This window comes from Quercus robur, chromosome 1 (genome assembly GCF_932294415.1).
Source record: "Quercus robur chromosome 1, dhQueRobu3.1, whole genome shotgun sequence".
NCBI lineage: Eukaryota > Viridiplantae > Streptophyta > Magnoliopsida > Fagales > Fagaceae > Quercus > Quercus robur.
In genome coordinates this window covers 3,209,125-3,235,756 of record NC_065534.1, presented here as the reverse complement: position 1 = coordinate 3,235,756, position 26,632 = coordinate 3,209,125, and the positions used below count along the sequence as shown (strand labels likewise).

Below are 26,632 nucleotides of genomic sequence, written 5' to 3'. Positions count from 1 at the left end.
GATGCTACAAACTACCTGTGGGTGCAGATTGGCTGGCTAAGACTACCTCTCTTTACATTTTGGAATTCGCATTAAGCCTCTCCAGAGGATAGGTCTGCTTTTGGTTATTACCTCTCAATGGGTGCAGATTGTCTACCTAACTCCAGACAGCTCCAAAGGCTCAGCATGTCAATGCTCCTTCTGTCCTTTTTGTCCACACCAGTAGGATCTGCGCATCTCCCTTCTTGCTATCAAGAACTAACTTTAACTATGCTAAGACAAGGGTCCAGTGGCACAGAGAGAGGGAAATCCAGCTGCTGGCCCTATATTGCTTAGGTTGAGGCTCATTGACTACACTAAACAATCTTCAAAGGTATCTTTAAATGTAGGGAATTAATATTTCCTTCATGCCCATGTCACTCTTCCCTTGTGTCTTTTGTCATATCCGATAGATATAATTCTATCTCATCATTTGGTTTGGATATCTTTCCAAAGTTTTGTAGTCTCAAAATCCATGTGTGGCAACATCAAGTCTCTTTCAGTTTGGGAGGGACATGAACTTGTTATCCTAGCTTTGGAAATCAAGGAATGCCTTAATTTTGCAGATTCTCATACTGGGGGATTTTAGCCCCCAACCTTACACTGTTAAAAGTTCATGATTGCCTTTGTCTCAAGTCACTTCCTGAAAACATGGATACACTCCTCCCATCTCTTCAAATTTTGGATATCGCAAACTATCAACAAGTTGAGTCTTTTCTAGAAGGTCTGCCAACCAATATGAATTGTCTTGCCATTGATGCTTTTGAGAAACTCATTGCCAAAAGGAAGCAGTGTGTGTGCAAAGACTGCACTCTCTTAATCAATTATTATTGTCTTGTCATGATTGCAGGGAAGAGAAGTGCTTTCCTGAGGAGGTCTTCCATTAGTCTTAGCACTCTTCCTATAAAGGAATTTCAAAATCTGAGATCCCTAGACAAGAAGGGTCTTCAACTCCTTACCTCTCTTCAACTATTGTCTATCTCAGACTGCCCCAGACTAAAAGTAGATGCTAGAAGATGAGATTTCTTGTATCCATTCTAAGCTACAGTTTCGTCAACGTCTTGCCTTGATAAAACAATTCCAAAAAAAAGAATAAAAGTTAGATGCAAGATTGCTCACATCTCTATCATACAAATCAATGATGAAGTCTCATTATCTGAGCCAAAAGTGTAGATGAGATCAAATCCCACTTGACAATAAGGTACTTGTTCCATTCAACCCTCTAAGCCTCCATTTGATTTTGTTTATGCTTCTTTCTTACGTTGTTTATGGATAAATAAATTTGAAAAATTTGTTAATCCCGATAGAAAATGGAAAAAATAAAAGGATTTCTTCTAAGATTGTTAGTCCAAAGCTGGTGTTCTCAAGTTTTTATGGGTTCTTTTGTAAGATTATTTCCATTTGTCAATAGCAAGTGCCACAAAAGGCTTGGTCAAACACATTACAGGAGAGCAGTTAACAAAACAATTGCCAAGGAAGAAGGGAAAATAGTGGCGAAAGATTGGTCACATCTGTTGCATAAAAATGGATGCCCCAACCCAAATCAGGTATTGATTCTACTTGAGCAGATAAGTTTCAATCTTGATTTTACTTATATTTCTTTTTAGCTGTACATCGGGAAAAAAAAAAAAATACAAACATACAACTGATTGTTTGAATTGAAATTTAAAACATTCCCTTAAGTTTTTGCAAATCATAAAATGTCAACAGCTTGAGTCTTTTCTAGAAGGTGGTCTGCTATCCAATCTAATTTATTTAGCAATTGAGGACAGCAAAAAACTTATTTCCACTAGAATGGAGTGGGGTTTGCAAAGACTGCAGTCTCTTAAATAATTAGGATTCCTAATTAGTGATCTTGATTGCTGGGATGTGGAGTCCTTTCTAGAGGAGTATTTCTGTTTCTCTTCTTTTTGCCATTTTTCCTTTCTATTTTTATTTTGGAGGTGTCGATGAAACATATCTAGCTACCTTGTTCTCAACTATGTCACAACTTGATTTGAAATTTTCATGAGGAAAGAGTCCCATAATTTTTTTTTTTTTTGCTTTGCTATGTCACTCCATTATTGGATTCAAATGACCACTGCAAAATTATGTTTCTCTCTGGAGGGGATTTTCTAAACTAATGTCTTTTGTGCACATTCTAGTTGGAAGGGGGCTTTCAGCATTGTCCATTTCCTATATATGAAGTTCAGGTAATTTTGAAATTATAAAGACATCAGGTATTTTAGTTTCTTATTTGATGATTGATACTTTCTTTTAACAATTTAAACATAATATGTGCTTGATGTAAAACAATGTAGAATAATAAGGATAAAAGAGGAATGCAGGGATAAACAACAAACTCTAGGCTTCACCACATAAAATCAATGTAGAAACCTTAAGCATCACAACCTAACATAAGTTATTAACCAAACACATGAAAGTTAAGGTCGGGGGTGGGGTTGGGTGTCTAACACCTTCCCATCCCCAGGTGAAGCAGATCACCCATCTCTAGTTTTGTACATGACTTAGCCCTCAAATAAGTGACCCACTCAATTTTACTATCAATATCACTATATGTTGATATGTGCTGAAGTAAATGGTGAATACTTTGTGCTCACTTTTGTGTACTTGAACCCACTTTTGATCCATCATTCACAATTACGCACATAAACATACTGTGAAATAAAATCTGATACCAAAAAAGAAGTACAAATTTCATATCTGTATATGAACAATGTGTTCTTCAAAAAATCGTCAATATATTAAAAACTCTTGGGAATTGACTCATTGGTGGAATAAAAAGTGCTAAAGGTGTGTTGAACTATTCCTTTTGTAAGGAAGTTTACTCAAAAGCAGTATAGATCCTGTAACTAGACATTTACATAATAAAATTTCTCTACAGAATTCACAAAATCAAAGGAAAATAGGAAATATTAATTTGGGAAAAGTGACAACGTTTGATAGGTCGGCTTCTGTTTCAAGTGAGTTACTATGCTTTTCAAGAATACCAGTAGCATGATAATGCATTCAACCTGCTATTATTCAAATGTCATTCTTCTCATATGAGGCTTAAAGAAATGAATCTTTGAAGAGGTGGCTGAGGTTGCTCGTCCACTACTACTTAAACCATTGAAAACCCTAGCTGTATGCCCAATTTTCTAGAAACCTCTCTCTCTCTCTCTCTTTGAACCTCCATGGCTGATCACCATGGTCATCCAGTCTCATCTCGCCGGTGACAAACAAACACTGAATTGGCCTTCCCCTCGATCTTCCCCTCTATCCATCGATCTCACTTTCTCTAAGCTCTCAATAGTTGATGTGCACTATTGTCTTTCAAGCTGAACCAGCAGGTGTAAACTTTTTTGTGATTCACCCACAGAAACTCCATTGCACAACACAGACTACCTATAGGTCTAATATCATTCATCGATCTCTCCTCTTGGAGTTTTGAATTTTTTCCTCCCATCCATGCTTATTAATGACGTGTCTATTTCACAGTTGATATTCGTTTACACACAAATAACAATAATAGTTTCTTTATGTTGGGGGGGGAAAGTTCACCCACCCTCTTTGAGGGTATTCATTAGGTTTAGAGGGTATCATCTATAAAAGTTACTTTTACTAAAGTTTGGCACTAATACTTATAAAAAAAAAAAAGTTTGGCACTAATACTAATGCATGCCATGCCTTACACACACACTTCAATTTGAAGGCACAAAAAAGTGGAAGCATTGAGAATATATAGAGGATGATATCATATGGGATTGAATCAAGACTCTGCCTTTTGCCTCCCATCGTTTTTATCTTTTTCTGTACTAGCAATGGTTGATGTTATGGATCATGGGAATTTTTTTTCTAAATAACAATAAATATTAAAAAATTTAGTTAATTGTCACATTTCAAAACAATTTTGAAAACTAGCATCTCGAGTGTCTAAAACTCGAGTTCCAAGACAAAACTCGAGTTTTTAAGTCTCGATTTGTAAGTGGATTAAGTTAAATTGGGAAAAAAATCAAGCTGAAAATCGAGTTTTAAAAACTCGATTTCCATTAATTGAGAAAAAACGCCGCTATAAGTCTGTAAAACGTCACTATAGGTCTTAAAAACGCCACTATAGGACCCCTTAAACCTGTACTTATAAAAAATTTTTGCAGAAAAACGCCGCTATAGGGCTTTAAAACGTCACTGTAAGGCTTAAAAACGCCACTATAGGTGAAATTTTTTTGCATGGAAATCGAGTTTTAAAGACTCGAGATCTATGTGGCATTTCACACTCGCAAAACGAGTCTTTTGGACTCGAGTTATAATATGGATCTCGAGTTTCAAAAACTCGAGATGTTAGTTTTCTAAATTGTTTGAAAACGTGCCTAACTAACTAATTTGAATGGTTGAAGAAATCTGATATGCACAATACCTCTGGATCATGGTATAGACATGTTTTGTCAATGCACTTTGAAAAAACATGTGGTTAGTTTTCTAGGAGATTACACTGGTGCCAGGAAGGATCTGCTCTATAGATACTCACACATGCTGTCCCCCCATAATAGCTGGCAAAGTTTGATATAGTTTTCACCTTATACTCCGTTTGAACCACCCCTCTGTCACTTGGCTTGTAGTCTAAATATATCTCAGTGGTTGTGCCCTTGTCTCCATGCTTCTCAACCTTCTATTAGGGTTTGGAAAGATTGGGTCCACAGAGTGGCTTTATGCTCAGATTGTGAGAGAGAGAGAGAGAGAGAGAGAGAGAGATGGTGGTGGCTGGGGTTTGCTGCAGAGGAGCATGGATGCTTCAGTTCTTTTAGATTGGAGAGATCAAAGAGAGATGGCGGTGTTTAGATCAAGATCAGATTTAAAGAGAGAGATTTCTGTAAGAGGATATTGATTATATCGCCTACGTGACCTTGATAACCAACAGAGGATATTGTTATCAGATCCATAACACTTCCTAGGCCATCATTTTGGCATAATTGAGCTGCCACGATGCACTTAATTTGCATACATTGGCTGTATACATTTACTTGGCCCCTCTTGGGTATATAGGCAGTATGCAGGCGAGCATGCTTTGGCCTTGGCTACATGCTCATGTTGGGCTGCCATGGCCTTGGCAACGTGCACACGGGCATGCCTTGGCCTTGGCAGCATCACATGGGGCTGCCATGGGCATGCCAGCATGCCTAAAGGAGGTTCTTTGTGCATGTTGGGATGCCCAAAGGAGGTTATTTCGGCATGCCCATGTGCACGTTGCATCGCCTCGTCCCCCTCCCCCTGGCCAAATTGTGTTCCTACAATCCGTTCCTAAATTCATTCCAAGATTTCAGAGAGGGTTTCCAGCAATCGGTTCAGCATTTCGAGCATTTTTTGGCTTCCGAAAATCATTAAAAAAAATTGTTGAATCTAGACTTGAAAATTTTCCTACTTCAAGATTGGATTTTTCTTAGCATGTATGCAAAAAATTAGGACAAGATTAAAAGAATTGCCCCAAAAGAGGTCCTTATGTTTCCTCAACAAATCAATGTTTCCTAGTGCAAGGAAGGATTTGCTCCTAAGTGCTCTTTAGGGAGGAGTAGTTTGGTGATGCATGATGGCATCCCCCCATGAGCTTGGCCACTGGTAGGAATGCTTAAGCCAAGGGAGGACTGCCCACTGTATTGCTGAGTGGTTAGTCTTATCTCAAGGTGGTTTCAAATGGTAGTCCAGCGATATTCATCAATCTCCTTATACTTTTTTTGGCTTAAGTGGTTAGTATCTATGCAATCCCACTTTATGGTTGCATAGTCCAGTGATAGTCATTGATCATCTTATACTTTTTTGGCTTGAGTGGTTAGTATTGATTGATGAGTGGTTAGTCTATCGCCCCATGGCTTTGCTTTGTTTTTTAGTGGGCGATCTTATATCACACTTCTGGTAGAATGTGACATGGTTTATGTCTCCTGTGATGAGTGTCCTAAAAATTTGAAAAAGAAAAAAAGGTGAATTAAAAACTATGGTGTGACACATGTATGAAACTATGTGAATTTCCAAAAATTAGGTATGTAATTCTATATATTTACTATTGGTTAATTTTGAATATATATATATATATATGTTGATGTAAATTGAAAATAATATTTTAGATACAGACTTGACATGCAAGTTGGTAATATAACAGAATATGCAAAATTTGTAGTATTTGACAAGGAAGCGGAGAAGTTATTTAAAGTTCTTGGTACGCAACTCTCCAATATGGAAGAAGAGGTAAAATTGATAGAAATAGGCTATTTGTTTAATTAAATTAACTATTATGTTACACTAATTGATATATATATATATTTTTAATTTAAATAATAGGATGGAGATGGTGACAATATTATTCCAAATAGTATCAAATGCATTATTGGAAAAACCTACATCTTCCAAGTGAAAGTTACTACATACAATTTCTTTGTTCATAAATAAAACTTTACGGTAACGACAGTCTTTGAAATTGAAGGAAATGAACAATTTCAGGTAAAAATGGTTCGCTTATACTTTATTGATGAAGTTAAAATATTATCAATGATACATAATGACATATCCTATCCTTGGTTATAGGAAACAACAAAAAGAGGGACTAAGAATGGAAATGAAGTATCCAAAGAAACAGTCTTTGCTGAAGTAAAGAAAACAAAATTTTTGAAGAAGTACACAATTGCACAAATATATATTATTTGGATCTTTTTTAAAATTCTTACAATCTTTAATTTCCTTAACAAGAAAATAACTCTTGTATTTTTTCTGTTTTGCAGATAAATCCAAAACGAGAATGTGGACGCTCAAATAGAAGTGTTAGATGATTAGCGAACATAGAAAATATTTAAATGAAACTTTGAATATTTAGACTACAAATCAGGTCGTGATGTTGTGCTTTCTGATAGAAGAATAGATACTTCAGAACCTAACGACTAGTTTCAGCCGAAGGTAATATTTTAACTCTGCAGCAAAACGGCACCATATCACATTATTACAAACGGTGACTGTTTGGTTTTAAAGAGAATTCTTTCAGTCAACCTATACGATATCGTTTGGCCTTGGAGCTTCAGAGTCAGTGTTAGCATCTTCTTCAAAGGATTAGCTGCTGAGATTTTTTTTGTAATTAGATATTTTCTGTTAATATAGATTAGATTTAAGCTTGATGGAATTATTGTTAGTCGGTTAGATTAGATTTAAGCTTATCTCTTGCTCTATATATAGAGAACTATGCACATTGTATTATTCAGTTAGTATTGCTAATATTCAATCACATAGATTTTACTCTGTTCTTTCTATTCCGCCATTGTTACACTGTATACTTTCTTGTTTTCTTCACTTTCATTTTAGAATGATTTGAGTTTGGAAATATTTACAATTTAAGCTATATTTTTTGGAACCCACAAGGGAGCTGAGTATATGATTTATCTACTTTTCAAAGAATAGTAAACAGAAATCGACTATTGACTCGCCCACCCCTTTTTTTACCTGCTAGTGGATACGCTAAATTAAATGGAACACATGATTACTTGTGAGCATTCAAATAAGACAAGGCGTAATGCACCACTTGTGACTACCAATCACATTCCAGATGGATTTTTGAGAGCAACTTCTTAATATCAAGTATTGTGGACACTGCTATTATTAAGGCTTCTATATATATGCAAAAGACTCAAATTTGTCCATTTGGGTCTTGTATATGCAAAACTCGCCAGCTTACTTACAAAATCATTCCACATTTTATGCGATCCATCATTCATCCAATTTGGCCATTTAAAGGTCACTTTCAATACATCATCCAAGGGGTTATATATTGAAAAACCTTGAAGTAATCAGTCCATAAACTAGAAAGAATATCATTCCTTTTTCGTAAAAATATAAGAACTTTTGCTCCAAATTCTTCTTCACGAACTATAAAGACTTTAGTGGATTAGCAAGCATATTCTCTGACATTAATCTATATATATCTTAAAACTGAAATGTAGCATTTATTATTACTACACTCCTGTTTAGCCACCTCATTCGCCACATCATTAGTCTTTTTCATATTTATTTTTTAAATTTAATTTTTTTACAATATTAACTATATAAATATGTTGACTTTATAAATTCATTTTAGGCAGTTTTAGCTTTACAAATTCATTTTAGGCGATTTAAATTTACATATTCATCTACTTTAATTTTAATGTTATCACTAAATAATAAATCTATATATATCTAAAAGTTAAAGCGTAGCATTTATTATTGTTATACTCATGTCGAGTCACCTCATTCGTAACATCATTAGCCTTTTTCACATTTATTTTTTAAATTTAATTTTTTTACAATATTAACTATATAAATATATTGACTTTACAAATTCATTTTAGGAGATTTTAGCTTTACAAATTCATTTTAGGCGGTTTTAACTTTACATACTCATTTACTTTAATTTTGATGTTATAACTAAATAATAAATCAAAGGAAAATTAAAACAAAAGTGTTGTATGCATATATTCCTCTTGGGCGGTTTTAAATTTAAATATTATTTTGCCATTTTATCTTCCTATATTGTGGCTTTTCTTATTCTCATCCTCTTATTATAAATTTTCCATTCAATCTCTTCCATTCTATGCATATTTTTCCTATACAAAAAGGCTCTCTCTCTCTCTCAATTTTTTTTTTTTCATTTTTTTTGCATTTATTATTATTATTTTTCTTACATTTCTTCCTTAGATTGATGAATATTTGTGTTTTTTTTAGAATTGTACTTTTGGTTGCTTATAACTAAAAAATGAAATCAATGAAGAATAAAAAAAATATATTTTTAAAAATCGTATAATAAATGAAATTGTCTTAATGCTGTCATAAAAATTTTAAAAATCAATTAAATTGTTTTGATTTTGGTATGACAGAAATTATATATATTACATTTGTGATTGTCGCTATAATAAATGAAAATATGATTATGAATTACATTATTATTTACTCCCTCCGTCCCACTTTGTTTGTCCTCTATTCCATTTTGAGATGTCCCAAAATATTGTCCTGTTTCTAAAAATAAAAATCATTAATTTACTAATATTCCTATTATACCCCTATTAATTTACTAATTCAATTTTTTGATAAATTTATTTAAAGGTAGTTTTGGAAACTTATACATTTTTAAAAGGTAGACAAAACAATAAATGATGTTCCCTTAAAAAGTTTGACTTTTCAAACAGGACAAACAAAGTGGGACGGATGGAGTATTAAATTAGTCCAAATTGATATATATATATATATATATATCTATATTAATTACCACGCACAATGCACTAGGTTCGCGACTAATCTATATATATATATAAAACCGAAGCTTTTGAAGCTCCCACAATTTTCCACGTCAGAACAACATTAAAAAAAAATAATAAAACATAAAACAATAAAACCAAAACCAAAAAAAAAAAAAACCGAAACCTAAGAAAACCATTATAAACCTCTCTTTTCGCAAGCGCCTCTCTATTTCTCTCTCTCAGTCGCTCGCTCTCTTCATCCATCAGCAAAAGGGTCTGCTTTTCTCTCACTCAGTTGCTCTCTCTCTCCATCCATTAGCAAAAGGGTCTGCCTCCAAACCTCGCTCGGTCTCTTCATCCATCGGCAAAAGGGTCTGCCTCCAAACCAAACAAAGTAAGTTTTTGTTTTTTCCATCAGCAAATTGCTTTTCTTTTTATGTGTTGTTGATTTTGGTTGGTGGGTATTTATACAATATCAATCATCAATGTTTACGTGTTTTATTGATCTTGCAAACATAATTCAGTATGTAACCGGGCAATTCAGGCTGATGAGGCTGATACAGAATAGATTAACATGTACTGTGGCCAAAATAATTTTTTGGTTTTCACTTGAATCAATAATAGACATGGATAATAAGTATTAAGTAATTTTATATGGTTTTCAGTTTTGTGACAAACCTTATTGTTGTACTTGGATGGTGAATTACATTGGGTTTCTAAAGCTATTTGTTTCGTCTATATATATATATAGTGTATTTTGGTAAAGAATTGCACTTTTCACAGCATAAGATTTTAGTCAAGTGCTTGGCATCAGAATTCTTTTATTAACAATCTCAGGATTCTTATGAATTTGATGTAATTATCCAAGTATCATTGGTCTGCAAGGAATGCCAACCGTGACCATTTTTCTGCAATCATATTTGAATACACTATTGAACGTTCGTCAGCTCCCTTATGGAGAACCTATAATAAATTTTCCTTAAAGTAGTTTGTGCTTTTATGGTCCTACTTTTTGGCTGGTTGGTTTGCTTGTGGCATTTAGATTGGATGTGCCATGTATGTATGAGAAAGAAAATGAAATAGAGACTGCTGCTTCAGATTTTGTTAGCCTTAAATGGCTCACAACTATTGATTTGTATCTTCTTTTTCATTCACTTCATCCTTCTTTTTTACTCATGTTGGTTGGTTCAAGTTACCTATTGTTGTTAAACTGTTTGAGACTACTTTCTTAGAAGATGCCCCTTACTAGAAACTAGGAACTTGAGAATAACATCAGTTAGAAAATAACTCTCAACCTATCTGTTAAGAACTTACATCCAACTTTGGCGCAATAGAAAACATACTTCGGCAGAGATTATTTCTTTCTTTCCCTGTTGGCATTGTTCAGTATGTATGTTCTTTGAATCCTTGCTATGTCCCTGTGTAATTTGGTTGTCTGTGAGAATGGAACCCTTAACCTATATGTTGAAAATTTACATCCACCTTTGGCACAATAGGAAACATACTTTGGCAAAGAGTAGTTTTGTCTTTCCCTGCTGGCATTGTTCAGTATGTATGTTACTTTGAGTCCTTGCTGTGTTAGAAAGTTCCATTTTTTTAATCATATTCTGTTCATATTTTACTTGAAGTTTTGCTTTTATGTTTCATTTCTCACTGATGAACATTATTTTCAATCTTTTATTTGAAAATTATTTGCTTATAATTGCTCCTGTTGCTGTCATATCACAAATTCCTGTAGGCCCACTCTTGTAACAAAATAATAAGAATTGTTGCCTGTAAGTAGGTGATCCTCTAGAGAAGGCTGCACTTAAGGGAATTGATTGGAGTTATAAGTCAGATGAAAAGGTCATGCCAAAAAGGTATGCTGTGACATTTCAATATCATTAGTCTTATTGCTCTTTGGGCTTTATTTCTATATATAGTTTTATTTTCATTCTTTAATCCAAGATTGGAATGTGATTTTATGGACATGTATTCGTTTTATTTATCTTTTTCCTTGCTTTAGCTGCGCTTTTTGCTTCTGTTATTGGTTCCTTTCTTTACATGTTCTTTTTGTTAAAGAACATGTAGCAAGAGATTTTTAATAAAAGAGCATAAGAGGGTAAAAAAATCACTTAAGAACCAGAGTAAAGACAAATGAAGGTAGCAATCAAAAAGAGCTCAGTTGGTCATTGACTGTATCTTTGTCTATTGATTTTGGTGGAAACAGCCACTAAAGTCTTGAAGCCAATTTCTGCATAAATAGATTTTTTTTTTTTAATGATTTTATGACATGCTATAAATTGCAGGGGAAGTGGCAATGCTATTCAGATTGTTCAGAGACACCACTTTGCATCCCACTTGAAGAGAATGGCAGTTGTTGTTCGCATTCAGGAGGAATTTTTTGCTTTTGTGAAGGTCTGTTTTATTCGTGAACCCTGCAATTTGTATGCATGCATATATGGATTAGGAATGCTATTTTACTTGATGCTTGCATAATCAGGTAGCTTATAAGAAAGAAGTTATTGTGTATTTTATGGTAAAATTTTGAAAATTTTATAGGTAGATACGAAAATGTATTTGGGAATATGCCATGATATATAACGTCAAGATTTTTCTTTAGAAAAAGAAGTTCCCAACCTATTTTGTATTCTAGAGTTGATTGAATTGAGTTTTTGTGCACACACTAAGATAATCAAATTGAATATATGTTTTTGTGTGGAAACTGAGCTATTGGTCAATTTGAATTGTTTTTGTGTGGAAACTGAGCTATGGGTTTGAATTTGTTTAGTGGAAACTGAGTGAGGTGGAGTTATCAGCTTGCTTCCTTTGTTTTTGTGTGGAAACTGAGTTATAATTTATTTTTTACCCCTGCCTATTTTGTATTCTAGAGTTGATTGAATTGTAGTTTTTTGCAAACACTTAGATAATCAATTTGAATATATGTTTTTAAATATAATGAATGCATTGAATATTTAGTAGAAGACATGAAATAAATGAAATAGAAAAATAACAACATGCTACTAGAGAATCGATGTTGAATTCCAATAGCTAATGTCACATCATTTGGAAAAAATTGGTAGCTTTCCCGTGCATCGCACGGGTTAGCGACTAGTTTATGAATAAAATAGAATGCATGTGTTGTATTTTAGAGTTATATCCATGTTGTACCAGTAATTTTGTACCCTATAAGCATAATTCTTATTATTTCAATTGTAATTATATAGGTTGGAAGAATCTCTCCCAATCCATGGAAATTCATATAATCATGCATTTGAATTAAATCACAAGCGTCATTATTTTATAGGCAAAATATTTTCCTGGCCAAAAGCATTTGTAGGAGCTAAAATTTAATATAGAAGACTATTGTCATAGTTGAGAGGTACTTTTTCAACCCATTTGGTTTCAAAGTATTGAATAAGTAAACAAAATATTAGCTTTTTACACTTTATTATATAGTCTAATTTACTTATGGATAAAAATCCTGCATATTGCTCTGGAGTCATGCAAATAACATGTGTAAAAAAGAAGTAGCATAGGTAAAAAAGAAAATGTAATAAAATTCCAGCCCTTTGATAATACTTTTTATATTTCTTAGGAAATACATATAAAAAATTACTTTAGGTGTGTAAAGACTAATATTTATATTTTAGGTGTCTAATACTTTTTACTAAGCTCCTACTGATCCACATCACCCTAGCGTTTCAATCTACTCAGTCCATTTAGACATATTCCGTCTACTTTGGTCTTTTTTGATTCCATACGGTCCACTTTGGTCCTATTCGATCCTATAGTCCATTTGGTCCATTCTGCCTACTTGAATTCTATGTGGTCCAATTTGGTCATATTCGGTCCATTCGGTCTTATTTGGTCCTTCTGTCCACTTTGGTTTTATTCTGTCCCCTTCGGTCCTATGACTTACATTCAGCCCACTTCGGTCCTATTCAGTCGACTTTGGCCCTATTCGGTCTTAATTGGTCCACGTTGATCCATTCGGTTTATATTGTTTGTCCACTTTGGTTCTATTCAGTCCACCTCGGTCATTTTTGATCCACTTCAGTTCTATTCAGTTTATTCAATCCATTTTGGTCCATTTGGTCCTATTGGTCTATTCTGTCCACTTTGATTCTATTTCGGTCCTATGTGGTTCATTTTGTCTACTTCAGTTTTATTCAGTCCAATTTGGTCTTATTCAGTATATTCAGTCTTATTTGGTCCATTGTATCCACTTTGGTTCTATTTGGTCCACTTTGGTCCTATGCGATCCACATTGGTCAACTTTAGTCCTATTAGTTCCATTCTGTCCTCTTCGATCCACTTTGGTCCTATTAGGTCTTAATCAGTCCACTTCAGTCCATATTATCCACTTTGGTTCTATTCAGTCCACTTTGGCCCTTTTCAGTCCACCTTGGTCCTATTTAGTTTTATTCGGTCCTATTTGGTCTATTCTATCCACTATGATTCTATTTTGGTCTTATATGGTCCATTCGATCAACTTGAGTTCTATTCGGTCCACTTTGGTCATATTCGGTCAATTCTTCCTTATTTGGTCTATTTTGTCCACTTTGGTTCTATTCAGTCCACTTCGGTCCTATTACTTCCATTTTGTCCACTTTTGTCCTATATGGTCGACTTTGGTCCTATTCGGTCTTAATCCGTCCACTGCGGTCCATTCGGTCCATATTGTCCACTTTGCTTCTATTCGGTCCACTTTGGCCTATTTTGTAGATTCCAGTCCTATTCGATGCACTTTGGTTATATTCAGTTTTATTCAGTCCACTTCGGTCCTATTTGGTTTATTTTGTCCACTTTGATTCTATTCGGTCCTATACGGTCCACATTGGTCCTATTTCGTCCATTCTGTCCACTTGGGGTCCTATTCGATCTAGTTTGGTCCTATTCGATTGACTTCGCTCTATTCGGTCCACTTCAGTCCATTCAAATAACTTCAATCCATTTGGTCCACTTCGGTCCATTCGATGCATTCAGTCAATTTTTGTGCACTTAGATAATGGGAAAAGAAAGGTTTGGGTTTAAAGCACCTCTTTTAAATCAAAATTTATTAAAAAAATATATAGATCTCAATCTCCTAATATCTAAAATATTAAGTAAAACATTTATTATTGCTACGCTCTTATTAAGCCACATTAACGAAGCATTTCAATTTATTTTAATCCAGCTAAATTTAAGTGAAAGTCTTTCTAAACATAAAGTCTTACTTTAGGGCAATTACTCATTTATTTTAACGTCGTTACTTTTAAATAAATTGCATGGGGTTGATTAGTTATTGAATGTAAAGTGTATATTTGTTAAAAACAAACAACTTTCGGTGTAAAAGGGTCTTTAATAACAATTGATCAAAGTTATAGAAGGTAAAGGGTATATTTGTTAAAAACAAACAACTTTCGGTGTAAAAGGGTGTCTTAATCATATGTTCTAGATGGCAAAAGTAAAAAGTAGTTCTAGATGGCAAAATATAAAGTAATCACCAAGGAAGACCATGAGAAATATTGCATTTATTTGCGGACATAGAAATGATACCAATTAAAGATGGGAAAATTATTAGGTATTTCCGGAGTACCATAAATGCATACTCCCTCTTTCACATGAATGGTGGGTCCCACCATGAATTTAATTAGTGGGACCCACCATTCATGTGAGAGGAGGGAGTACACATTTGTGGTATTCTGGGAGTACACAGTAATTTTCCTTGAAAATATACATAGAGTGAGATTGAGTTACACCTAACTTTATTATTATTATTATTATTATTATTATTTTTATTATTTTCACTTAATGTAACTTTAAAAAATGTTTAAACTTTAAACCACTTAATATTTTTTTTATTAGATGCAAATTTTGATAGATCTACAGTTGATTACGTTTTCTTCTTATACCTTTCATGGTTGCAAAATTTTAAGGTGCTCAATTCAAAGATTATAAATATGTCAGATATCAAATGTTTAAATTTTATGTTTTTGAATTTTAAATTTATATAAAAGATGAGTTTATGAATTAAATAATAAATAACATCTAATTTTTATGAAATATAACATACTTGTTAAAAACATAGAGAGCATGTAATGCAAAGGTTGAAATTTAAAATACTAATTCAAGAAAAAGTTTTTAAATGGTGTAATATTTCTTAAAATTATCCCATGGGTAACTTGAAGGTTGAATTCAACTCATATATATAGAGTATGTATTTGTTAGAGAGAGAGAGAGAGAGAGATGGAGGACAAGAGGATATATGCAGAGAGAGAGATCGAGGACAAGAGGACATATGCATCGCCTGAATCATATGCAATGAACAGAGGAAAGGGCCCTTATAGCTATGCTCAAAACTCCATCTATCAGGTCTTCTTTAATATTCAAGCCTACATTTTGATCTATTTTCTTGTTTGGAATCTTTGGATTATACCATAGATTGCCAAGTAAATAGTTGAATTTATCATAATTCGTATCCAAGAAAATGGGTTTTATTTTTAAGAGCTTCCAAGAGAATAGTTGAATTTATCATAATTGAAGGACTTGCTTATTTTTATTTTTATTTATTGAAGGACATGCTTTAAGAAAACTAATTGCAGAAGATAAGTATTTTTATGCAACGAAGAAATCATTGATTCTAAAAAAAAAAAAAATAGTAGAAATCATAGTTGAAATAACAATATGAGGGTGTGATAGTAATTTGAAGCTGACCTTCCAAAATTATTTAATTTTATTTCCAAGAATTGCATTTCAAACACTATTGTTAGATTATTTTCATGCTTCTAATTATGAGGAATATTAAAAAGATTATAATCACCACTTGTGTTGTAGAGAGAGGCTGCTGAAGCTGCCAAAAAAAAGATCAACAAGGCAATAGCCGATCACTTTGACATTAAGACCCTTTCAGCTTCTCTAAACTCAGTATGTGTGCAGACTTGGGTTGTTCTACTGGACCCAATACCTTTATCTCAGTGCAAAACATAATAGAAGCCATAAAACTCCGATACATATCAAAAGGAATACATACTGAAATCCCAGAATTTGTAGTGTTCTTCAATGACCATGTCTCCAATGATTTCAACACTCTCTTCAAGTCTCTTCCTCGCAACAAGCAATACATTGCAGCTGGAGTACCGGGTTCTTTCCATGCCCGCTTGTTTCCCAAGGAATCTCTTCATTTTATTCACTCTTCTTTTGCACTAAAGTGGCTGTCTAAGGTTCCAATAGAAGTTATGGATGAAGGGTCTCCTGCTTGGAATAAAGGGAGGATTTTCTCCACAAATGTGCAAAAGGAAGTTGTGGAGGCCTATGCAACTCAATTTGCCAAGGACATTGACTCCTTTCTATCTGCCAGAGCTCAAGAGCTTGTGGTTGGAGGTCTATATTGGCACTTTTCATACCTGCAATCCCTGATGTGATGAGCAATTCTGACACATTTATTGGTACAGAGCTGGACCTTCTAGGATCATGCTTAATGGATATGGCGTGGTAAGTTTACAATAACATGACTTGTAATGATTTGAAGCAACATCATTTGGAGTTGGATTCACCGTTGATGCTATTTTTTTTATTGCAACAATCATAACAAGCCATGCCCAATTGTGAAAAAAGTTTTAAAAAATGTTATACCTAGCTCAATAGAGTTGATTTAAAATTCTAATGTTTAGAATACTGTAATTAACCTTCGTTTGAAACTTCTAACCAAGGTAAAACTTTCAATAATTTGAAATAAGAAATGAAAAAATGATTAATTACAATTATTCATATGAAACTTCAAGATTTATGATCAGCACCCTAATTAGAAATTAATTTGTAATGTCCACTCTGCCATCCAAATTAGTATATAAATTAGTAAATTAATGTATACTTATCTTTCTAAAGTATAAATGCATTTGCAACATATACTCTAAACCACAAAATTCTACAATCAAAAACCTGATTTGATAATAATCTACCCCTAATATAATACATTGATTTTGATGATGAAGGATATTGGAAACTAATCGTGAACTAGAGAGTTTATTTAAAATTCTATGGGAAAAATGCTCTAACACTCCCTAAGCTTTGGGGTAGTTGCTTTGACACCCCTAAACTTTTATTTTAGCCAATTTAGTACCTAAACTTCACATGTCCGATTGCTACATCTGTCAGTGCCGTTTGATAAGCTACCATCTACTCACGTGTGGACAAAAAGCAAATACCAAAATCAATTGTTTGCTGGTTCAGTTTTGAGCTAAAAATATTGGAGAGAAAACGAACCAATTCCAGCGGGACCACGAATGTTGGCTCTGGTAGGATTACAAACGGCATGGCCTGGTTCCATCTTATCTCTCTCAAATTGGACCTGCAAACAATTGCTTTTGTTATTTTTATCCACACGTTTTCGTTGTTTAGTGCTCATGTGAGTACCACGTTAGATTACTAAACAGCAATAACAGAAGTAGTAATTTGAAACATGTGTAAAGTTGAGGTACTAAATTGGCAAAAATAAAAGTTTAGGGGGTGTCAAGGAAACTAGCCCAAAGTTCATGGGGGTGTTAGGGGCATTTTTCCCAAATTCTAATTGTTTAGGTTGCATTGCAAATGTCTCAAATTTTAAGCTGAATAACTACAATTATAGACCAAGGTTTTCAATTGCAGGGATTAGGTAGTGAAGCAAAAGTGGATGCATTCAATTTGCCTGCTTATGTCACCACCCCAAGTGAATTGAATGCATTGATTGAAAGAAATCAACATTTCAGCTTTGAGAGAATGGAATTATTGAATAACAAGTCAAAGTATCTTACTTTGTGTAATCCCTCAATGCGTTCTTTATTCCTAAGATCCACATTTGAAGGAGTTCTCGCAAAGCATTTTGGAAATGATATCATGGATGAGTTGTTTAATCACTACAAAGAGAAAGTTGCAGAGTCCTTCTTCTTAAATGCAGAAGCTGATAAATCGATTGTATTGTTTGTCCTTCTCAAGCGAAACAATTATTAGACTTTAGCTTTATTCCGACCAAATAAAATTCACTTGAAATAAAATGTAACAACGAAAAAGAGAATACTCTTGTAAGGTTCTTGATGTCAAAGTGATCATTGGCTGCAGTCTTTTTGATCTTTTCTTTGGCAACTTCCTCAACTCCTCTCTACAGGTGGTGATTATCATTTTTTTTATTCATTATAATTAGGATCATGAAAATTATCTAACCGTATCAAATTTTGGAATGCAATATACTTGGAAATGAAATTGAGTAATTTTGGGTGATCAATTTCAAAACCCTATCTAGCCCTTAAAATGTTATTTCAATTATATTTTCTCCAGAGAATCTAATGTACAAGAAATTAAAAAAAAAAATTATATTTATATTTATTTATTTTACAAACATACCAAGCTTTATATAGGCTTAGGTATAATTTTTTGTGTATTTGATAGCTACAATTTGGGGGGTGGTGTGGGGTGGGGAGAATTTCAAACCTTGGTTTTCCTAGAAAAGGAGAGCAAACTATACCACTAATCTACAAGATGTGGGGCCGACTTAGACCTAAGTTACATGGTGTAATTTTTGTCAATATCAAAACTCTTAATAACCATTAAATATATTTCATAATTTTAATATATTTAAATTTAAATTTTTTTATATTTTAAAGGTATACTGATCATATGGTATAATATTGACTATCATGAAATTAGGTGTACATATTATGCATAAAGATAATATGCAATCTAATAATGGATTTTTTTTTTAAAGAAAAAAAAAATAGAAAGAAAGAAAATATAAAAAGGACATTTCATACTCATAGAAAGTTATTGGGTACTATAACATTAATAATTTTACACAATTCTTCAAAACCCAATTGGGTTTCCATACAATTGGGATTGTAAAGCCCATATGGGTCTAGTGAAATACAAATGGGTTTTTCAGTTTTTTGGTGTTTTAAGTTTTTTAAAATTATAATCCAATTTTTAAATAAAATCTTACCTCAATCTAGCTTTTTAATTTTTTTTTTAAATTGTTGATGTGGCACCATTCAATATTAAGGAATGGCCCATGTCAAAATTGAGATCATTAATTCATCATTAAACAAATCCTCTCATCATGCCCTTCTTGTGACTCGTGTGGTTTTGCTAAATTTCTTAGAATTAATTCTAAACTTCTTTACAAAGCATATCCACACATTAAAACTCATTTTAAGAAAAAATAAACATTAATCCAAAACCCTGTATAAAATACATAAACAAATACAAAATAAGTATAATACTACTCTCTAATAATGAAAGAAAATATAACATTGAAAATGATTATATAATAAGAGATGTATGAATTAATGGATAATTTATTACAAGAATATTCTCCCTTTCATTGTTACATTTATTTGCAAGTGATAATATTTTTTTAGTTGGAATAAAGCTAAAGTCTAATTGTTGTTCTTTAAAAGGACAAATAATACAATCGATTTATCAGCTTCTGGATTTAAGAAGAAGGAGGACTCTACAACTTTCACAGTGTTGCGATTAAACAACTCATCCATGATATCATTTCCAAAATGCTTTGCAATTACTCCTTCTAATGTAGCTCTTAGGAATAAAGAACACATTGAGGGATTTCGCAAGCTCACATACTTTTTCTGACTATTCAATATTTCCATTCTCTAAATGTTAAAATGTTGATTTCTTTCAATCAATGCCTTCAATTCCTTAGGGGAGGTGAAATAACCAGGCAAATTGAATGCATCCACTTTTGCTTCACTAGTTAATCCCTGCAATTAAAAACCATGGTCTGTCTCATGGAAGTAGTAACTTTTTCATGAACCAATATTTCACTATCTAACCAGATTAGTCACTGAAACATGGAAGCTTAGTTACACCCATGTTCTTTCTATAATTGTAGTTATTCAACTTAAAATTTGTTACATTTGCAATGCACCCTAAACAATAGAATTTTATATCAACTCTCTTGATTGAGATTAATTTGCAATGTCCTTCTTCATCCAAATTAGTGTATTAGATTAGGGATAGATTATTGTGAAATCAAGATGTTAATTGTAGAAATTTGTAGGATGGATAAGTGTCCATTAATTTTATTAATTTATATACTAATTTGAATGGTAGACTTGACATTATAAATTAATTTCTAATTAGGATGTTGATTGTAACTTTTTGGAGTTTCATATGATTGATTGTGATTAACCCCATTTTTTGTTACTTGTTTCAAAGTATTGAAAGTTATACCTTGGTTAGAATTTCCCAACAAAGGGTTCATTACAACCATTCACAACTTTTGCACACTAAACATGCAGTGATCTGCAGTTGATAGAATGGTTTCAGTCGTATTAAAGGTGACTAACCTCCTAGAATTAAAGGAAGAAGGAGTATTTGGGTTAAATTCTGCTTGCTTTGTTTATTCATCTTAACGCTTAAATACAATTAATCAAGATAACTCCTAGTCTTATGGTTCTATCACAAGATAGACCTCATCCTAATAACAACTTAATCAAATTTAAATAACAATTATCCTATCCTGATAACAATTATCCTAACACAATAATAGCTACTCCGTAAGGCAACATCACAAGTCCAATAACTTAGCCACTGTCTGACTCAGCGGCTGCTTCCAATTCCACGTGTCCATCTTCTAGCTCCTTATGCCCGTGGGTCATAACATTCCCACCCTCTGGAAGACGAATCTTGTCCTCAAGATTCAAGTGAGGGAACTGTTGCTGTAACTCCGGAAATGGCTCCCACGTAGCATCTTCGCAAGCTGTACCCGTCCAGTGCACCAAGGCTTCCTGAAGCACTTTCTTTCCTGCCTTGCTCCAGCGAAAATCCAGTATAGCAGCGGGTTCAAACAGCAGCTTGCCGTCGTCTTGCACTTGGGGAAGTTCTTGCGCTGCACGGTCGGAGCGGCCCAACTGTTTTTTTAATTGCGAGACGTGGAAGACCGGGTGAATCCGTGAATCGGCGGGGAGTGCAATCCGATAGGCTACTGTCCCTAAGCGTTCCATCACCTGGTATGACCCGTAAAAACGGGGAGATAGCTTCTGGTTTCCTCTGGTTCGAACCGACAGTTGTCGAAAAGGCTGCAACCGGAGATAGACGAAGTCACCAGGCGCAAACTCCAGCTCGCGGCGGTGACGATCGGCATTAATTTTCATCCTCTGTTGAGCTGTGACCAAAATTTCCTTCAGGAGTCGAAGAATCTCATCTCGGCTGCGCAAGGATTGCTCAACGTCTGCCACTAACATCTCTCCACGCACATACGAGTGAATGGTTGCCGGAGACCGCCCATAAACAGCTTCGAAGGGGGTCATGCGAGTGGCCGTATGGTAGCTTGTGTTGTACCAATATTCTGCCCAAGGCAGCCATTTGAGCCACTGTTTTTGCTTGGAGCTTGCAAAGCAACGTAGGTAAGTTTCTAAGCAACGATTGAGGACTTCTGTCTGACCATCCATTTGAGGGTGGTAAGCAGAGCTCATGCGCAACTCAGAGCCTTGCAGGCGAAAGAATTCCGACCAAAACCGGCTAGTGAAAACAGGGTCCCGATCAGAAACGATGGAACGTGGCATGCCGTGAAGCCGCACCACTTCTTTGACAAAGGTCTCCGCCACCCCTTTTGCTGAATAAGGATGCTTAAGAGCTATGAAATGGCCATACTTGGATAGGCGATCCACCACCACCAAGATGACAGAGAAGCCATTCGACGTCGGCAGCCCGTCAATGAAATCCATTGACACATCTTCCCAAACTCGGTCCGGAATGGGCAGCGGTTGTAATAGCCCAGCCGGTGTCATCGTATCGTGCTTGTTACGTTGACAAACATCGCATCGCTGAATGTAATGTTGAACATCTCGCTTCATGTCGACCCAATGGAAGTTAGCAGCCAATCTTTTTAAGGTGCGAAAAATTCCGGAATGTCCCCCAACGGGTGTATCGTGGAACTCACGAATGATGGCTTCCTTGTACAGAGAGTTTGAAGACAAAACCAGCCTGCCTTTGTACCACAGTTGTCCACCCCGTGCTTCATAGCCGCGCATGCTCTTGGCGCCGGTTTGCAAGTCATTCCTCATAGTGATCAAGAGCGGATCGTTGTGGGCTTCTCGGCGAACCATGGCTAACCAAGTGGGCTGTGGGCAAGATATAGCCGTTAACTCCTCATGTAACCGTGACAGGGCGTCGGCTGCCACGTTCTCACGACCCGGTCGGTACTTGATCTTGTAGTCGTAGCCCATCAACTTCACAAGCCATTTTTGTTGGTCCAAGGTTGAGATGCGCTGTTCTAGCAGGTATTTCAGACTTTTATCATCCGTTCTAATGCGGAACCGCCATCCCAACAGATAGTTGCGCCATTGGTGGACCGATAATACGATGGCCATCAATTCCTTCTCGTAGGTAGAACGCACCAAGGCTCGGCCCGAGAGCGCCTTGCTGTAGTAGGCTATGGGCCGTCCATCTTGCATTAGGACTGCACCTAGCCCAGTCCCGGATGCATCAGACTCAACCACAAATTGTTTGGCGAAGTCCGGCAATGCAAGAACAGGTGCTTGGATCATTGCTCGCTTGAGTGTGAGGAACGCTTTCTCGGCTGTTTCGGACCAGCGGAACCCATCTTTCCTTAATAACTGGGTGAGTGGTGCTGCGATGGTGCCATAATTTTTGATGAATTTCCGGTAGTAACCGGTTAACCCCAAGAATCTGCGAAGAGCAGTGGTAGTTGTTGGAGTCGGCTAGGTTTCCATGCTCCGGATTTTTGCCGAATCAGCAGCCACACCTGTAACACTAATGACATGGCCGAGGTACTCCACCTCCTTTCGAGCAATTAAACACTTAGAATGGTTTACATATAACTGATTGTCTAGCAAGGTGTGCAGCACCGTGTCTAAATGAAGTAAATGCTCATCCCAAGTTTTGCTATAAACCAATATGTCATCAAAAAAAACAAGAACGTACCTTCGCAATAGTGCTCGGAAAATATCGTTCATCAAGGATTGGAATGTCGCTGGAGCATTGGTGAGTCCAAACGGCATGACCAAGAATTCGTAGTGGCCATCATGGGTGCGAAAAGCGGTCTTATGGATGTCGTCGGTTTGCACTCGGATTTGATGATATCCGGACTTAAGATCCAGCTTAGTGAAGAATGTTCCCAGTGGCGAGCATCTCCTTGACAGCCCGCTCGATTTCGTTCTTTTGGATGTGGGGGTACCGGTAGCGGCGAACACTCACAGGCCCGCTCCCTGGTTCTAAGGGAATACGGTGATCATGGGTACGGAGAGGTGGCAACGTTTTTGGTGTATCAAACACCTGCTGGTACTGCTTCAACAATGCGTCGAGTTCGCTGCATTGGTCTGACTTTGCCTCTGATGTGAGCACGTTGGTGGTTTCTCCCGACATGGTCATAATGCAGAATCTCATACCATTCGATGCGAGCCGGGCAATGGAGTGGGCGGATTCTGGAATTACCTTTCCCGTCTCGTCCCCATGTATCACAAATGTATGGCTGTCGACCGAAAATTCCATGGAAAGCTTACTCCAATCATGCAGCACACGACCAAGGTTCTGTAGCCATTGTATACCCAAAACCACATCCGAGCCTTGTAAATCAATAGGATACATGTTGGTCCTGAATTTGTAGCCTTGTATTTCCATGGGCACTGCCAAATAGAATTCATTGCATCGTAGCCTTTCACCGTTGGCTACCATCACTTGGAAGGCTGGCGTCGGAGTTGTCGGACAGCCCAAGCGCTTTGCAAACTTCAGGCTAACGAAGTTATGCGTGCTGCCGCTGTCGATAAGAATGTGCAACTGCCTTCCACGGACTAAGCCAGTAACTCGCATTGTTCGGGGTGTGGACACACCAGACAATGCATGGAGCGATATTTTGGGTACCGCTAGTGGTGGCTCGCCTTCAGGATCAAGCTCAACCGCCCCTGAATTTTCTTCCATCTCTTCCATTAATTCTAAGACGAATAATTGCTGCTTCTTGCATCGGTGTCCTGGTCCAAACCTCTCGTCGCAGTTGTAGCATAAACCTTTTTCCCGTCGTGCTTGCATCTCTGTCCAGGACAATTTGCGGAATGTTGGATTGGTGGAAGGTCTGTTGCTGGGATTAATGGTTGTGGAGGTCTTGATGGGTGTGGGGGTCGGTAGGAGTGAAGGTTTGTATGGTGGGTTTTGTAGCAGTGAAGGTTTGGATGTCGTAAACAATGGTCGTCGTATTTTGGAGAGTTTTTCTTCTAGCAATCGAGCCAAGCTTGCTACGTGAAGCAGAGTGGTAGGCCGAAAGAGTTTTACCTCGGCGCGTATCTCTTCTTTCAGTCCGCCAACATAGCTTCCGACCAACGCATGTTGTGGCCATTGGCGTACTCGTGCTGCTAAACGCTCAAACTGCGTTTGGTATTCTCGCACGGTGCCCGTTTGCTGTAGTTTCGCGAGGGCCTCGTCGAAATCTTCGTAGTCCGAAAGGCCAAAACGAATGCACAAGGCCTGAGTGAACTCTTCCCATGTCACGTTTGGTTGGGATTGTTCATACCATTGATACCATTCTAAGGCATCGTCCTGCAAGTGAAAAGAAGCCAGCAACACCTTTTCATTGTCATCGGTTCGTTGGTAATGAAAAAATTGCTCTGCTTTGTAGATCCAACCCGTTGGGTTGTCCCCATCGAAACGAGGAAAGTCCAGACGTGCAAATCTGGTCTGCAATCCGCCTTGGTGAATTCCTCGGCTTCCTTCTCTAGTTTCACGGTTCCGGTTGATGGAACCATGGTCTCGGTTATCGTCGCTATGGTTCTCATCTACCCGAATTCCCCTGCTCTCCATAGCTCGACTCATCTTGGCCACGGCATCAGTGAGAGCCTCCATGGCTCCCTTCATGCCGGCAAATTCTTCCCTGTGAGAATCGGTTTGCTGTTTGAGGGAATGGGTGCTAATCTCCAAGGCAGCCAGGCGGTCATCATTGGTGGTTGAACGTGTGTTTGGCGGAATGGTGGTCATGGCTCTGATACCAATTGCAGTGATCTGCAGTTGATAGAATGGTTTCAGTCGTATTAAAGGTGACTAACCTCCTAGAATTAAAGGAAGAAGGAGTATTTGGGTTAAATTCTGCCTGCTTTGTTTATTCATCTTAACGCTTAAATACAATTAATCAAGATAACTCCTAGTCTTATGGTTCTATCACAAGATAGACCTCATCCTAATAACAACTTAATCAAATTTAAATAACAATTATCCTATCCTGATAACAATTATCCTAACACAAAAATAGCTACTCCGTAAGGCAACATCACAAGTCCAATAACTTAGCCACTGTCTGACTCAGCGGCTGCTTCCAATTCCACGTGTCCATCTTCTAGCTCCTTATGCCCGTAGGTCATAACAAAACAAGTATAATTTTAAATCAAGACGTAATATTTTTCACAATTAAGCATGATTTGTTATAATTGGTGCAAAATAAAAGTAATGTTATTCATGAATCAAAGTAACATTACTTTAATAACAACGGGTTATGACATTGTTTACTTACAGCTTTAGCTATATCCATTAGTCAAGATCCTAGAAGGGCTATATCCATTAGTCAAGATCCTAGAAGGTCCAACTCTGAACCACCAAATATGTCAGATTTGCAATTGTTATCAGGGACAGCAGGAATGAAAAGTGCTAGTAGCCCTCCAATCACAAGCTCTTGTGCTCTAGCAATTAGGAAGGACTCCATGTCCTTGGCAAATTGAGTTGCATGGGCCTCCTCAACTTCCTTTGGTGCATTTGTGTAGAAAATCCTTCCTTTATTCCAAGCAGTTGACCCTTCATCCATAACTTCTTTTGGGACATTTGACAGCCACTGTAGTGCATAAGAGGAATGAATAAAATGAAGATATGCCTTGGGAAACAAGCGACCATAGAAAGAACCCGGTACCCCGGCAGCGAAGTATTCCTATTGAGAGGGAGGGAGATGAAGAGAGTGTTGAAATCATTGGAGAGTTGGTCATTGAAGAACACCATAAATTTTGGGGTTTCAGTATTTTCTCCTTTTGATATGTATTTGAGTTTTATGGCTTCTATTATGTTTTGTACTGAGATGAAGGTATTAGGTCCAGTAGAACAACCCAAGCCCGCAACACATATTGGGTTTAGAGCCCCTGAAAGGGTGTTGATGTCAAAGTGATTGGCTACAACCTCGTTGATCTTTTCTTTGGCAACTTCCACAACTCCTCTGTGCACAGCACAAGTGGTGATTATCATTTTTAATATTCATCATAATTAGAATCATGAAAATCATATAACAGTAGCAAAATTTGGAATGCAATTTGCTTAGAAATAAAACTTAAAAGCTTGGGTTATTAGTTTCAAAACAATATCAAACCCTCAAATTGTTATTTCCGCTATATTTTTGCAATAGAATTCAACGTACAAATACTCATCTTCTGTAATTAGATTTCTTTATGCAATTCTTT

The 26,632-nt window shown here is 36.1% G+C and overlaps 1 protein-coding gene, 1 long non-coding RNA gene and 2 pseudogenes across 25 annotated transcripts in view; 3 read left to right on the top strand and 1 right to left on the bottom strand.

Annotated features, from left to right (window-relative positions):
- LOC126716056 (putative disease resistance protein At3g14460) overlaps positions 1-7,124 on the top strand; it is a 57,892-nt gene extending 50,768 nt beyond the window's left edge. For 14 of the 24 annotated variants that reach the window (XM_050417235.1, XM_050417212.1, XM_050417192.1 and 11 more), the window contains 8 exons: positions 28-742; positions 869-1,219; positions 1,430-1,565; positions 2,125-2,210; positions 6,167-6,234; positions 6,328-6,486; positions 6,571-6,659; positions 6,765-7,124. The gene's annotated coding sequence lies outside the window, so the exon portion shown is untranslated. Of the gene's footprint in view, positions 1-27; positions 743-868; positions 1,220-1,429; positions 1,566-2,124; positions 2,211-6,166; positions 6,235-6,327; positions 6,487-6,570; positions 6,660-6,764 lie in introns of those variants that run through there. The other 10 variants (XM_050417224.1, XM_050417100.1, XM_050417189.1 and 7 more) reach the window with 8 other exon arrangements.
- Positions 7,125-9,429: 2,305 nt separating this feature from the next.
- LOC126716052 (uncharacterized) lies at positions 9,430-12,040 on the top strand. The gene is made up of 3 exons (XR_007652001.1): positions 9,430-9,637; positions 11,023-11,098; positions 11,528-12,040. It is a non-coding gene; the product is annotated as an uncharacterized LOC126716052 (long non-coding RNA).
- A 3,116-nt stretch (positions 12,041-15,156) lies between these two features.
- Positions 15,157-18,290, top strand: LOC126716050 (loganic acid O-methyltransferase-like; annotated as a pseudogene).
- Positions 18,291-19,606: 1,316 nt separating this feature from the next.
- Positions 19,607-26,420, bottom strand: LOC126692670 (loganic acid O-methyltransferase-like; annotated as a pseudogene).
- Between the last annotated feature and the right edge of the window lie 212 nt (positions 26,421-26,632).